At 34.6% G+C, this 16,325-nt stretch overlaps 2 long non-coding RNA genes across 6 annotated transcripts in view; one reads left to right on the top strand and one right to left on the bottom strand.

Annotated features, from left to right (window-relative positions):
* LOC125964939 (uncharacterized) overlaps window positions 1–12,822 on the top strand; it is a 74,291-nt gene extending 61,469 nt beyond the window's left edge. For 3 of the 5 annotated variants that reach the window (XR_007478262.1, XR_007478263.1, XR_007478259.1), the window contains 2 exons: window positions 5,941–6,009; window positions 11,359–12,822. This is a non-coding gene — a long non-coding RNA (uncharacterized LOC125964939). Of the gene's footprint in view, window positions 1–5,940; window positions 6,260–11,358 lie in introns of those variants that run through there. The other 2 variants (XR_007478261.1, XR_007478260.1) reach the window with 2 other exon arrangements.
* Window positions 2,562–16,325, bottom strand: part of LOC117198619 (uncharacterized) — a 49,066-nt gene continuing 35,302 nt past the window's right edge. Inside the window, exon 3 of the long non-coding RNA XR_007478266.1 lies at window positions 2,562–4,513. This is a non-coding gene — a long non-coding RNA (uncharacterized LOC117198619). The remainder of the gene's footprint in view (window positions 4,514–16,325) is intronic.

The following is a 16,325-nucleotide window of genomic DNA, read 5'->3' as shown; positions in this document are numbered from 1 at the left end:
ATTCCTTTTGTAGCTAAAATAATGGATCCTGGAACGACCAAGGCTTCATCAAGGCCAGGCTGGGAAAAAAATCAGCTGTCCTTACTCTCAGGGAAATATTCCTTTCATTGCACATTTTTGCTTGTTTCTTACATATTTACAAATACTTCTTTTTGTGCCTATATTCTTTTTTTTTTTTTTTTTTTGCGGTACGCGGGCCTCTCACTGTTGTGAGAACCCGTGTCCCCTGCATCAGCAGGCAGACTCTCAACCACTGCGTCACCAGGGAAGCCCTGTGCCCATATTCTTGACTGGTCTAGATTTTTTATTTCATATTCATAGTCTCAGACATAGTTTTCATGGCCTGGTTTGCCTGACACAGATGTCAGGTCAGGTACTTAACTATCAAACATTTTTTTTTCCTTGTTCATTAAAGTTTGTACCAAAAAAACTCAAAACAAAACAAAAAACACCTCACTGCACTTCTCATCAGAATTCATATTAGTGGCCCTTATATGCACAATCTCTCTCTCTCTCTCTCTCCATCAAACAATAGATAACTCTGATTGTAAGATTTTGCTTAGGGGACTTACTCTGTCCCACTGTTTCATCTGGATACTTGCCTCCTAGACACTAGTTCTTGATCTACTTGATTTCATCTGTCACTTGGTTATTCACAGGTTGCTGATTATGCAGTAGATAAATCACAAGAGATTTTGTCAAATGATAGACTGTGTTAATGAATTGTACGCAAGGATAGGGTTGCCAGACGAAATATATAATGCTCAGTTAAATTTGGTTTTCAGATAAACATACTAAAAATAATTCATTGCTTATCCAAAATTTAAATACAACTGGGCATCCTGTATTTTTATTTGCTAAATCTGGTAACTTTACGAAGAGAGCACGCTTTATTAAGAATTTTTATCACAATATAATCACACTACATAATTTTTCTTTATTCTTCCCTAATCTTCATTGTATCCAATTTTGTGTAATTCTATTAGATTTAGTTCCTATCTAATTTTTCCCATTCTGTTTGTATGCTTACCATTGCATAAATAACTCCAAGGACTGTAGTTGTGGGAAAAAAAATATCCTGTTGATCTAAGTTCTTTGACTAAGCACTCTCCTGTGTGTTTATGGCCTAGCATAGAATTAATTATTTAAGTGCTGGATATCTTATCACCCTGTGTTTTATCCCTGTATCACTTAGAGTCCCAGCAGAAAACATAAAACAACCAAATCAGTAAATGAAGATAATTTTAATAAAAAGACTTTTCATAGACATGTGGACAGGGTTAAGAGACCCAAGAAGAATGGCAAAGCCCCAGAGACTAACTATGATTAATATTTGTTAACACCACTATGCCTGAAGAGGATGGTGTGGCCAGAATCCAGCAAAAGCTATAGCCCTGGGAGAGAAGCCACCCTAAAGCAGCAGTGCTGATGGTTGGGGAAAGTATCTAGTGTTCAAACGAGGAGCTGGCAGTAAAAGCATTGAGGGAACAATTACCCTGACCTCCCTCTTCTGCTCTTAGGACAATTGGGTCTACCATTATTCAATCCCATCTAGAAACCAGAGAGGAAGGGAGCCCAAATGAGGAACTTCATGGAGGTCAATACCAAGGAGCTAGAAAGTGAATCTGAAGAATAACTGGCTCAGAACATGAAGGAAAGATTTTCAAAAATTTAAATATTTAAATCTATCCATAAAAAGCATAGGAAAACCTTTTTTAAAAAATATTAAACATTGGATTCCAGATGTAAAATGAATAGTGTTACTTTTTATTAAATAGTGAGCTCCTTAGACATTATGTTAAGGGCTTTTCCACAAATAGATTTTGTTCATAAATGTAGAATTATTGGTTGCAGAACTTACTCTTTTAAAAGATGTTCTGAATGATAATAACCAATGTGCTCTTAGGGAGGAATAGAAATTAGTAGCTTCAGATATTGTTGGTGGAAGTGTATTTTGTACAATTTTTGTAAAGAACAATTTGGCATATTCTATCAAACACTTAAATGTGTCTAGATCTATACTGAAAGTTAATGTGTACTAAGAAAATTATCAGACAATTGTATATGGTTCATATAGATAGTGTATTTATGAGAATATTCATTCATGGTCAGAAAACGTACAATCAAATTGAATATGTTAATAGATTATTTAAATAAATAAATTATGATACACCTATAAAATACTATGCCATCAAAGTGCTTTTGGTTTTATTATTATAGATGTGCACTATATAATTTTATATATAACTATATAATTTTAACTTAAAAAATTACAAAGTAGAATATAGAATACGATCCCACTTACATATTGTCTTTTCCTGAATGTCACAGAAATGGAATCATAGCAAATGTAGCCTTTTACATTCATTTGCTTTCACTTAGCACGATGTTTTTGAGATTTAGTTATATTTTCACATGGTTAATTCGTTTATTGCCTATTATTGCTGAATAATATTTCATTGTATGGCTGTAACACAGCTTGTTTATTCTTTCAATAGTGGATGGACATTGGGTTGTTTCCAGTTTGAGGTTATTATAAATAAAGCTGCTATACACAGTCATTTACAGATTATTTTGTAGGAGAGTATTTCATTTCTCTTGGGTAAATACCTAGGAGCAGAATGTCTGGATCATATGGTAAGTGTATATTTAACTTTAAATAAAAAACTTCAAAACTCTTTTCAGAGTAGATGTTCCATTTTGCATTCCCATCAGCAATATATGAGAGTTATAGTTTATTTCTGAGTGTTTTACACAAAACATTGATTACTTTTATCATCATCAGATAATACAAGAGAACTATTTCTATTTAGTTGATGAAATATTTCTATAGGAAGAAAAAACTGTGGGGACTCAAGTTGAGAGTAAACATATAAAGACCATTAACAATGTGTGTTGTCTATGCTAAAATAAAATAATACATCAACAAATAAAGACAATATTAGGGCAATTTTTACATCTTAAATTAACAATAATTATTTTATTAGGTTTTTTTTTTTAATTCACCAAACCTCAATAGTTTATGTCTGATACTCAATCCACTACTATATCAAGGAGACACTTAGAAATGTATCTTACTGTAGATAATAAACATTGTAAAAAGCTTTTTCCCCTGATTCTGGTTCCTCACTCAGGATTTAATGCCTTTTTGATTGTGAGATGACTCCATTGTTTATTTGTCTTCCTAGTTCTCTTTCTTTCAGCACGAGACAGCACAGTAAAACTTGAGAATATTTTTCTCTTATCTTTTGTCTTCTTTCCTAAACTTTTATTATTAAAATCTACACTGATTTATTGCCATCTGCTCTATTTCCATTTCCCATTTCAGATTCTATTTTTTCTTTTGCTAATCAGTTCCCACAAAAAAATGACTCAAAATTCTCACACACTGGAAGTGGAATTTGTTTACTAGAAATTTGCAGTTAAATATTGTTCTACTTTTCCATGACTTACCAGGGTACCAGGGTACATCTAATTTCAAAGAGGCAAGAGAGATGTAAATTGTGCAGGACTGATTTATTTTATTCTCACTAAGTTATTTATTCAAGGATTTTGTTTTTCTCTATGTACTGTTGTCACTAAATAATTGTTGATTTGCTCATCTTATATTTTGAGAAGATATGCAAAGTATTTTTTTAAGAAAGGACTATGCCCTGATTACTTCAATCTGAAATGGTTTCCACTCTCAGATCTGTGTCTTACTCTACCATTTACTAGATGTTGCTTTGAAATTTATCACGGTCTTCTCAAAGGAATTTTGAAAGGCCACTCTGTGCATGCCTTTGCCTCCAAGCAGAGTGTCACTCCTAATTACAGGAGGCAGTGTGGCAAGAATCATTTGTTAGGGACAGATGAAACCATGACGTATAACCAGCCTATAACTTGCCCTCGTCATCAATTGAGCACTAGTTGCATAAATTACTTTTACTGAGTTCAGTATACATTTTATTAGTGCTGTTCCCCTTCTATTGCTCAGAATGCATATTGGTAACCTATTAAGTAAAATCACTTATAGATGTAAATTTTTATGACTTTTTAAATGTTAATGTATGGCTTGTTAATTATTAAAGTGGTAAATAGCTCCTAGAAGCTCATAGGTACTAAATTATATTTTGTAGCCCTTAGCATTTAAAGAAAGAATTTATAAGATATTTGTCAAGCTAAGAGTTTTGTAAACTTGCTGCTTTTTAAAACATTTTATTTATATTTTATTTATTTTTATTTTTGGCTGCACTGGGTCTTTGTTGCTGTGCGCAGACTTTCTCTAGTTGCAGCAAGCGGGGGCTACTCTTTATTGTGGTGCGTGGGCGCCTCATTGCGGTGGCTTCCCTTGTTGCGGAGCACAGGCTCTAGGCGCGCGGGCTTCAGTAGTTGTGGCACACGGGCTTAGTTGCTCCACAGCATGTGGGATCTTCCCAGACCAGGGCTTGAACCCATGTTCTCTGCATTGGCAGGTGGATTCTTAACCTTTGTGCCACCAGGGAGGTCCAAACTTGCTGCTTTTAATATATAACTGTACAAAAGAAATTGGGGTAATTAGAAGATAATACCAATGCCACATTAAATGGTCACTGTCACAGAATAACAAACATCTTCTTTCTAGTAGATTAGGAAAGAAAAATATTATGAAATAGAAGAATTATGAATTTTAGCTACTGCTACAAACTGAAAATATAGCTTTCTAGGTCATTATACCAAATCTGTGCTCCTCTGTAGAGGGCTGCTTACAATTCCCATTTATTTAAATATTTATTGTAGATAAGTGCAGTGATTTTTTTTTTTTTTTTTTTCCGGCCGCACCATGCAGCTTGTGGGATCTTAGTTCCCTGACCAGGGATTGAACCCAGGCTCTTAGCAGTGAAAGCACAGGGTCCTAACCACTGGAGCACCAGGGAATTCCCAAGCAGTGATATTTTTGAGCTATTTTGGCTCTTACTACTGTGTGTATTACTCATGACATAGTAGCCACAGTACCATAATTATAGAATGAATGAAATCAAAGCTCATAGCAGTTTTTGATATTGAATTCCCTGGTCATCATTGAAGGGTTGCCATTAGATTTAACTCTAGATCCTTTTAAAATATGACTATCTAGTTTCTAACTATTGACTTACATTCATGAGAGCAGAGGCCCAAGTCATGTTTTTTTAAAAAGTGACCCAGATTGACATGACATGCCCACTACGTTAAGAATCTTTTTATCCTTCTAGTTTACAATTTATAACTAGGAAAACCAATATCCAGAATTTTAAAGAATTTACTCAGTGTCAAAGAGCTAGTAAGAACTAAAATTAAAATCAAAAGTATGTTGACTTCCTGTTATACCCATGAGGTAAAGGACAGGCAGAGCAGTCTCCAATCAAAGCCATAATAGTACAGGCAGAGTGAGCATCAGCCTTTTCCCAATCCACAGATCCTTCCAGGCAGTGATGTTAATGAATAGAACTGACAAGATAACACTCATATGGAAATACATGTATTAGATTGCCAGGGCTTCAGTAACGAAGTACCACAAACCGGGTGGCTGAAATAACAGAACTTTATTGACTCACAGTTCTAGAGGCTAGAAATTCAAAATCCAGGTGTTGGCAGTGTCGGTTTCTTCTGATGACTGTGAAGGAGAATCTGTTCCATGCCTCTCTTGTAGCTCATCGTGGTTTGCTGACCATCTTTGATGTTCCTTGGCTTTAGATGCTTTATGCCAATTTCCATCTTCATATTCACATGGCATTCTCCCTTGTATGCTTGTCTGTTTCTGTGTCCAAATTTCCCCTTTTTATAAGAACACCATTCATATTGAATTAGGGCCCACCCTAATGACCTCATTTAACTTATTTTAAATATCCTATTTCCAAATAAGGTCATATTCTGAGTTACTGGGTTAGAGCTTCAACATGTCTTTTATGAGGGTCATAATTCAATACACAATTGTCTTCACAGAGACCAGAAGAGAAGGAGCAGCTCAGCAGACTCAGAAGCTCTCTCCTAAACACAGGATCACCCTTTACAGTAAGTTCAAATTATTTACCTTCATAACATGATCCTTTCTCTGAGGTACACAGCCCTTGAAAACTTCACCTTAGCTCTTTCCCAAAGAGGGACTGTTGAGAATCCTGTAGTTCCTCCTCTAATTATTGTTTATTTAATTTGTGCTTAAAAAATAATATCATTAGTGTAATGTGGAAGTTTAATTACCTGGGTAATGAGTAGTCCAACTTGAAAGAAACTGTCAAACTTCATCCATAAAATAACTAATATGGGCTTTCCTCCCTTATTTGTGTGGTTGTTTTCTAGTTAATTCTCATTCTCCATGAAGTCTATACACTCTCTACAGTTTTGTCCAAAATCCATTAATTTAATCCATTGTGTTTACAAGTTAACACTTACACCTAACACTTATGCCTCTCACTTTTACTGTATAATAGTCTTGCTTTCTGGACACATTGCCTTTCTATTAAACACACATTACTGCTTTCACCTTGTAGAGTAGAAATTTTTCCTTCTCTTCATCTAGAAATATTGTCTCTCTTCTTGGAATTGCTTTTCTCCCAGCTCCACATATTTGGTTCCCCTAAAGAATACTGTGTTCTCACTTGATTCTACTCAAGAAAACCACAAAGGATTGGCCCAGGATTTTTCATCTAGATTAACTGGAGTCCTACCCCAGGACTTTTGAACTTGACACTAAATATTCTGTCATTTAGTGTTTCTCCACTAACAAAAATTATATCAACATCTATCAGTGGCAGTGTTTTTCCCAATATTATTTAGGAAGTTTTCAGCTGATAATAGTAGAAAATTAAACTCAAAGGATTTAAATAACAATAAAATTCACTATTGTAACACAGTGCAGCTCTAAGGTATATTAACGTAGCAACTCAATGATCTTTTCACAATTGTTTCCATTCTATTACCCTTGAGGTTGCCTGCAGCTTTGGGCTTGCCATAAAATGGTTGTACCAGTTCAGTGCATCTTACTCAGAAACTATGCTATTCAGAAACAGAAATAAATCATTTCCTCCATTGTGTTTAATTTTAAAGACAAGGAAAACTTTTTAGAACCACCCAGCCAATTTTTATCACATTGTCTAGAATTATATACTAATCCCATGCCTAAACTAATCACTGTCAAGGGAATTAATACCAACATAGTTGGCTTAAGGCCAATCAGGATTAATTTTCTAAGGCTGAGAATAGAGCAGTTTCTCCTGATGTTCATGGCCATGCAAAAGAGAACATATACCTCATCAAACCAGGATTGTAAACAAGGAAGAAAAAGAATAGATGTTGGGTAGATTGTGAAAATTCTCTGTTAACCCTTCAATATAGAGAAAACATACATGTGTTGAAACAATGCAGCCATCACAGAAAGACAATGACCTGGAAGTTTTGAGGACCCTCCTTTCCAATTTACCCTGAAGTCCAGTTGCATTTCTTTTTATTCCACAAAAAGTTTGATGTTGTTGTTGTTTATACTTTATTGGATTCCCTGAATATAGTAATGCTTCTTTTTGCCTTTAAAATAGGATTTCTGTCACTTGTAACAAAACTAATATACTTTACCATATTGTAACTTTATCGATGTGATATTTGTATTTGTCATTTTTTTCATAGCTGGAAATTTTCTTCCCAATTTTATTAGAAGTAAGGCTTTACACCTTCTACCAATTTACTTACACCCAAAGAAGTCCAAATATGCCTTGAAATTTGCTGATCATTTCATCAGACTATCTCATGAACATGTTTCTATTTCTACTATAAAACTAATGTGGATTTTTAAAATCATTTTCAAGTGTGATAATCTTACCAATTCTAATTGCCTGTTTTGATTATTTATGAGTTTAGAAAAGCTGTTGGTAAGTCATGTGAGAATCATCATCTTTGATCCAAAAAAGAACATGACCTAAATAACCACACCCTCTACTGAATATTTTCATTTCATTCTTAACTTGCTGTATTATACAATTCACAGTTTTACATTTTCAATGTTATTAAGTCATTATCAAAATACAGCACTTCTACTTTATTATTCTTATAAATGGAATGAATTTGACCATATAAACTGTAAGTGTTAAGCTGTTAATGGTCTCCCATGGGTCTCAGTGATTTCCTTGGGGTGAACCTTCAGTGATTTCCTTGGGGTTTAGGTGAAGCAAATTTTGCAAATTATGCTTATAAACATGAAAGTTTTTCTGTGATCTTCTCTATGTCTACCCTAGAGTTGTGTTATTTAAAGGCAGGGAAACTTCTTAGATGAACAATTGTTTTGACCCTTCTTTGCCGTGTGACTTTCATTTGATTTTTTTTTTTTTTTGATGAATTCACCTTATGCTGCTGATTACAATTCTAGAGAAAATGATAGGAAAGACAAAGTTCATTATCAGTGCCTACCTGGGATATATACCTGCCCTGTCCCTTCCTACTCATTTTAGCATACAAACCATTTACCCTATTTCTTTAACCAGACTGCTCTGCTGACCTTTGGCCCTACCTTCCATTAGGGCTCTAGACACTTTCATACTGAAACCTACCGAAATACACGTTGCAAACTGTTTAAGATAAAAGGCTTATTTTTTGACTTTTTAACTGAGACTTCTATTAAAAAGTCCTCATATTTAAGTCAGAGAAGAGGTGGAGAGTGGCCTAATGATACTTAACAGTATAAGGATTTTGGATCAGAGAAGTTCTTGTTGATGATTGATTTATAATATTAATTTGTTATATAAACTTTAAAAATAAAATAAGGCTTAATGGCTAAATGAACAATACCTATCTGAAGTAAATACATAAATAAGCCATCTTGACTTATTAGAAAAAAAGTCAAAGAAATAAACTGACAATCATCACAGGAAATTTAACTAATTGTAACGCTCAGATGAGGCAGAAATTTCGGAGTTAAAGTATCATTACAGTAGCTTCTCTTAGGCCAGAGGTCTGTAAACTATAGCCCACTGATCAAATCTGACCCAACACCCATTGTATTTATTAAAATACAGCCATTCCATCCATTTACATATTGTCTACAGCTACTCCCTTGTTACAGTGGCAGAGTTAAGTTGCTACTGTGCCCATATGACCCACAAAGTCTAAAATATTTACTATCTAACCCTTTACAGAAAATGTTTAATGATTCCTGTCATAGGTAAACCTCTATCAGACTCAAAATATTGTAGAACTATTGAGCTGGTATGAAGGCATAATTTGAATAAACATATGTTATAGGATGAATTGGGAGCCATCCTTAAAGGAATACAACCAGCAAAAGCTTGGTTTGTCAACAAGGGGAGGCTGTGGACTATGTCATACATTATTTGACCTCAGTGAAATTTAGAAAGCCATACAGTCCTCCATAGCTTTATTTCCTTGATCAAGCTAGGGCAAATAGTGTATAGACTAACATGGTAAACATAAAATTTCTCTTTCCATTTATTGATGATGCCACAAAAGCCACAACTATCTGAAGTTGCACTATTCTTGAGGGCAGATGCTTGTTGCTACAATGACTATGGTCTGTGTTTGCAAAGTAAAAAGAGTATCGTTGGAGGAGGTGGTTGAGGGAATGTAACCACCAGTTGACCTGCAAGGATAACCAGAGGCTCCTCACCCCCTGCCCTGTCCTTGGAATGTGTGTTTTGTCTACCCTTCCCACATTAAGATATCTTTCAAGGACACAGCCTTGAGTGAGTAATGTGTTGTTGAGGCACTCTGGACTGAATACATGACTGAATCCCATTAAGGTCTCTGTATAAACTTTTAAGATTCTGGTGTGCAGGTAGAGAGATCTGCTTGTCTTGAGATCACCCAAGACAAGCTTAGTACATAAGTTCCCTTGCTTATTAAACCTGCCACCTACCAATTTGGAGTGCTCTGTCTCTTCAGTCTCTCCCTGGGGCCAGTTTCCAATTTCATCCAGAGAACTCTCAAGGTTGTGAACCAACAAATATCAGATCTAAAACTAGCAGAATGAATCTACAAATGAGAGTCTTTGTTATACAAACCTGGGTTTTTACAACTTGAGATAGTGTTTTCCAGGAGACGACTGAAATACATGTTAAAGTGGGAAGAGACTGGGATTAATTTTCATTGAGGGGATAGTTGAAGATCACCATTTCAAGAAGTTTGGTGGTGAATGAGAAAAGAGAAGTTTCGGAGGAAATTAGGTCAATGGAAACTATGGGGTTAAAAGGGAGACTAGAGCACATTTTCTGTATAGAAAATTTTGTGTGCTAAGAGGATCACTGAAATGACTGGCCAAGGAGTCCAGGCTGCCTAGAAAGAGTGACAAAGGAGAGAGGGAGTAGGTTTGAATATCATGTCCTTCAAACATAACACAACAGTGGCATAGACCTATCTTGTTATTTCTAAGAAAAGCCTTAATGAGAAGATGACTATTCTGCAGGAGAGTTGACACTCCCTTTCACAGAATTCTATAATCACTTATCTTTCCAATATAATTTTAAAGGCTACAAAATCTATAGATCAAATGTGTTAAGACGAGCTCTATTTTTGGGACCAACCTAGATGAAGGTCAAAAGTTAACTCTATAACTTCATTTTATATCTTATACAGAAGAATTCTCAACTTCTTGTATAAAGAGCCAAGCACATATTCCTACTAGAAGTTTGATGTACAAGTCTCCTGAGCTTGAGCTTGAGAAGACAGTGTACATTTTATAATGTCCAGGAGATCACAGTTTTCACCTACTAGGAAAAAAAAAAAAAAAGATCTGGAATTAAATACTTTGTGAATTGAGTACACTTCTTCAGAAATTTCCAGACAATAGTGACAGCCACCTACTGCTTTGTGCAACAGTAATCAGGTTGATTTAGATATAGTCATTATATCAGCACACATAAAGAGAAAATACATGCATGTAAAAAAGATTGGACTACAGCTACACACTTATTTTTTCTTTGAAAATGAAACCGGTTGGCAGCCTCACCAATAAACAGTGCTCAATGCTGTCTTAGTCTTCTGGTTTGAGTTTTGGAATGCTGAGTCTTATGGTAATTGCATATTACATCTACATACTTCAAATGAGTTTATAATGGCTATTATCATCAAAAGGAATAAGAAAACAATTAACCATGATTAGCCTTTTTATGTGAAGAGTTATCTCCTTATTTTGGCATTCAGTGTGCAATCATTTTGAAATTAGCTATGAGTTTGAATAATTTTATTTATTTATTTTTGTATTTTAATAGTGTAAGAACAAATGAGTTCCTCAATCTTACGGGTTTCTATAAAAAGTAGAAAATGCTAGCTGTGTTTATTAAAATATAAAGCCCATTTCCCTAACTAGTTTAAAATAAAACAGAGAAAGAGACCAAAAGAAATCTTTCTGTTGTTTATTTCTAGTTCAATTTGAAACTGAGCCAGTTTGAAATAAGTACGGATAAATTCATTATTGCACTTTATATACTCCTCCAAATGATTAACTATTGCTACCACACGTCCCTTTCAAAGGTAAATGTTCTCCGGTAAGAGAACAAAGACATGACTTGGTAAGCACACATTGATGATATAGTTGAAATTTCAAAATATTACCTTCTTGCTATATTGAGATATTGTACATATATATGTTTTATGTTATACATATAGTAAGAGTATGCATTTTGTCACAGAGATTCCTAAATGTTATGGAAAAAAAGAAGGAAAATTTAAAATAGTGACTGTCCACAGATCATGGCCAGATTCCCTCTGTTAGCTGTTGAATTACTGGTGCATTGACTGCCTTGCCTGTGGGATGTATTTGAGTCCTGTAAATAATGACTGGGAGTGAGATCTCAGGGGGACTGCATGAGCTGTATCTGAACCCTCCAGATAATGACTGTGCAGCCAACACACACAGTTCTTAAGGAGAGTTTTCAGGTCTTGGAGAGCTAGCCTTCTGCTCTGTGCTAGCCTAGCTGGCTTGGAGAACTGCCAGTGGCCATGACTGGAGTATCCTCTTAGAATAGAGGACTGCAACTTTGGAGTTCTTTGGATGGTTGTAAATTACAGAGGGCTAAAGAAATTCTCTAGGGATTCGTGTTTTGTTGAAAGGATGGTAGCAGCACATGCCCCCATACATACACTAAAAAAAAAAAAGAGAAAATGTAGCATAGAAGTTGACTTTTAAAAATTAATTTAGGTTACAGAAAAGTAAGTTGGGATTTGTCATACATGATACTAAGTACAGTAAACTATGTATGAATAAAGACATTTCCATATGTTATATTCATCTGTTTAGCCTGATGACTATGTCCACAATTTCCCATTTGCCTACTCCTTGTTATTCCATATTGAAGAATTTCAGAAGCAGATTCCTTAAAATACTTGAAAGAAATTTCAACATAAATATGCAAAGATTAAATGTCATTGTTATTTTCCAGAAGTGGAAATCTTTGGCAAAATGTATTCCCAAGCAACCTTTCTTGCTTTGTTAAATGATTTACTTTTCAGAGCTAGGGCAAGAGATTATTCTTTCATTATGGTTCAATAAGAAAATCTTCCTTTCAACATTCATAAATGACCAAATATATAGATTTATGAATAACAATGAGCCTTATTTTATATTTAATATTGGAACTATACTTTGAGATATATTTGACTCCTAATCTACATTGTTTTCTTCACATCTCTAACAAATAACTTTCTTATAAGGAAGGCCTATTTAAATAGGCTATCTTATAGGTAAGGTCTATTATTTATTCCTTCAAAACAAACTTCTGCCCTCTACGACATGTACCTCTATTTTTTAACAACTCAATTGAGGTATAAATTACAAACCACAAAATATAACAATTGCTAGACAAGTTGTTTTGGTAAATTAATAGAATTGTACAGTTTTAGAACATTTTCATAACTTAAAAATGTTTCCTCATACCCATTTGTGGTTCATCTCATCTCATACTCATATCCTTAGGAAACCAGTGGTCTGCTTTTAGCCTCTACAAATTTGCCTTTGCTAGATATTTCATATAAATGATATAGTACAATAACTAGTCTTCTGTGTATGGTTTCTTTCACTTAGCATGATACTCTTCAGGTCCATTCATGTTGTAGCATTGTGGTAGAGAGAATAATTGCCTCACAAAGATGTCCATATCCTAATCCCCAGAACCTGTGGATATTTTATATTATATGGAAAAGGAGAGTTAAGGTAGCAGGTGGAATTAAGTTTACTGATCAACTATCTTTAAAACAAAGAGATTATCCTGGATTATCTAATGGCTTCAAGGTTAATCACAAGAGTCAGAGTGATGAGATGTGAAAAAGATTTCACTGGCCATGGCTGGCTTTGAATATGGAAAGGGATCACAAGGCAAGGGATGTGAGCCATCTCTAGATGCTGGAAGAGGCAAGAAAACAGATTCTCCCCTAAGAGCCTTCAGAAAGGAATGTCAATACTGTGAATTTTAACCCAGTGAGACCCATTTCAGATTTCTCACCTCCGTAAACTGTAAGATAGTAAATTTCTGTTGTTTTAAGCCACTGAATTTGCAGTAATGTGTTATATCATGAACAGGAAAGTAATATTAGCATGTATCAGTATTTTGCTCCTTTTTAAAAATTTTTATTTTTATTGTGGTAAGCAACCAAACATGAGATCTACCTTTTAAACAGATTTTAAGTGTAGAATATAATTTTAACTATAGCTAGAGTGTTGTCTAGCAGATTTCTAGAGGTTAATCTTCTTGTATAACTAAAACTTTATACCCGTAGATTAGCAACGCTCCATTTGTCCCTACCCCCAGCATCTGGCAGCCGCCATTCTGCTCTTTGCTTCTATGAGTTTGACTGCATTAAATACTTCATATAAGTGGCATCTTGCAGTATTTGTCCTTCTGTGACTGGCTTAACGTTCCTAGCATGATGTCCTCGAGATTTCATCCATGTTGTCACATACTGCAGGATTTCCTTCTTCTCTAAGACAGAAAAAATGTTCCATTGTGTGTGGATACAACATTTTCTTCATTCATTCATCCATTGATGGACACTTAGGTTGTTTCCATGTTTTGGTTATTGTGAATAGGGCTGCAAGGAACACGAGAATCTCTTTGAAATGATAATTTCAATACTTTGGGATGAATACCTATAAGTGCAATTACTGAGCCATATTGTAAGTTCTATTTTTCATTTTGGGGGGAACTTCCATATTATTTTCCATAACATTTGCATCATTTGGCATTCCTAAAACAGTGTGCGAGTGTTCTGATTTCTTCACATCTTCACCAACACTTGCCTTTTGGGATAATAGGCACCCTAAGAGGTATGAGATGATATCTCATTGTGGTTTCCATTTGCATTTCCCTGATGATGACTGACGTGAGCATCTTTTATGTATCTGTTGGCCTTTATATGTCTTCTCTGGAGAAATGTTCCAGTTTAATTGCCAATGGTGGTATGTTGCTAATACAGACCATGTTTTGTAATTTTTGTCACTTGAGTATTTGGATTGTTCACAGCTTTAGTTTTAAGCTATTATTATTAGCTTCTATGAATATTTGTGTACACGTCTTTATGTGGACATATTTTTTGGTTTCTCTTGGTTTGACACCTAGGATTGATTTTGGGTCATACAGCAAGATTATGTTTAACTAAAAAGTTAAAAAGAAATTGTCCAACTGTTTTCCACAGGGTTGAGGCCATTTTATATTCCCATCAGCAATATGTGAGGATTAGTGTGTCTCCACATCCTCACTAACACTTGATATTTTTCTGTCTTTTTTTTATTACAGTCATTAGAGTGAGTGTGTAGTGAAATCTCATTGTGCTTTTTTCTTTTTTGTAGTCAAATACACAAAACATAACATATACCATTTAAACCATTTTCACGTGTTCAGTTCAGTGCTATTAAATACATTCACATTGTTGTGCAACCATCATATCTCTTTATCTTGTAAAACTGAAACTCTATATCCATTAAACAGTGACTCCTCATTCTTTTTTTCTCCTCAGCCCCTAGAAACCATTATACTTTCAGTCTTTATGATTTTGACTACTCTAAGTACCTTATCTAAGTAGAATTATACAGTATTGGTCTTTTTATGGCTAGCTTATTTCACTTAGCATAATGTCCTCAGTCTTCATACATGCTGTAGCATATTGCAGAATTACTTTCCTTTTTAAGGTTGAATAATATTCCATTGTATGTATACACCATATTTTGTTTTTCCATTCATCAGTTGATAGATACTTGAATTGCTTACACTTTTTGGCTATTGTTAATAATGCTGCTAATCACATGGGTGTAAAAACATCTCTTTGGGGTCCTGCTTTCAATTATTTTGAGTATATGCCCAGAAGTGAAACTTCCCCTCCCCTCCATTATGGATAATATGGTAATTCTATTTTGAATTCTTTGAGAAGCTGTCATATTATTTTGCACAGTAGCTGTGCCATTTTACATCCCCACCAATAGTGAACAGGGTTCTAATTTCTCCATATCCTCACCCACACTTTTGTTTTGTTTTAATAATAGTCATCCTAATAGGTGTGAGGTGGTATTTCATTGTAGTTTTGATTTCCATTTCCCTAATGATTAGTGATGTTGAGCATTTTTCATGTGCTTGTTGGTCATTTACACATCTTGTTTAGATAAATTACTATTCAAGACCTTTGCCATTTTTGTTTGTTTATTTGTTGTTGTTGAGTTTTAGGAGTTCATTATATATTCTGGATATTAGTCCCTTATCAGATATATGATTTCTAAATTTTTTCTCCCATTCTGTGGATTGCCTCTTTATTCTGCTGACAGTGTCTTCTGATGCACAAATTTAAAAAAAAAATTATGAAGTCCATTTTGTCTTTTTTTTTACTTTTGTTGCCTGTACCTTGGTGTCAAATACAGTAAATCTCTGTGAATTCCAGAGTCATGAAGCTTTGGTCCTATGTTTTCTTCTAAGAGTTTTATTGTCTTAAGTCTGACATTTAGGACCTTGATCCATTTTGAGTTAATTCTTGTATATGCATTAGATAAGAGTCCAAATTCATTCATTTGCATGTGGATATCCAATTTTCCCAGCACCACTTGTTGAAAAGACTATCCTTTTTCCATTGAATGGTTTGAACACCCCTGTCAAAAATCATTTGACCATATATATAGGGGGTTATTTGTGGCTTTCTATAATATTCAGTTGCTCTATATATCTGCTTTATGCCAGTACCACTGTTTTGATTACTGTAGCCTTGAAGTAAATTTTGAAATCAAGGAAGCATGAGTCTTTCAGTTACATTCTTTTTATCAAGATTATTTTGGTTATTCAGTTCCCATTGAGATTCCATATGAATTTTTGGATGGGTTTTCTATTTCTGCAAAAAAAAATCTTTGGTGTTTTGAA

Source organism: Orcinus orca, chromosome 7, assembly GCF_937001465.1.
Source record: "Orcinus orca chromosome 7, mOrcOrc1.1, whole genome shotgun sequence".
NCBI classification, from domain to species: Eukaryota; Metazoa; Chordata; class Mammalia; order Artiodactyla; family Delphinidae; genus Orcinus; species Orcinus orca.
Note: the sequence above shows the minus strand (reverse complement) of the source record. Positions and strands in the feature narration are given on the sequence as shown.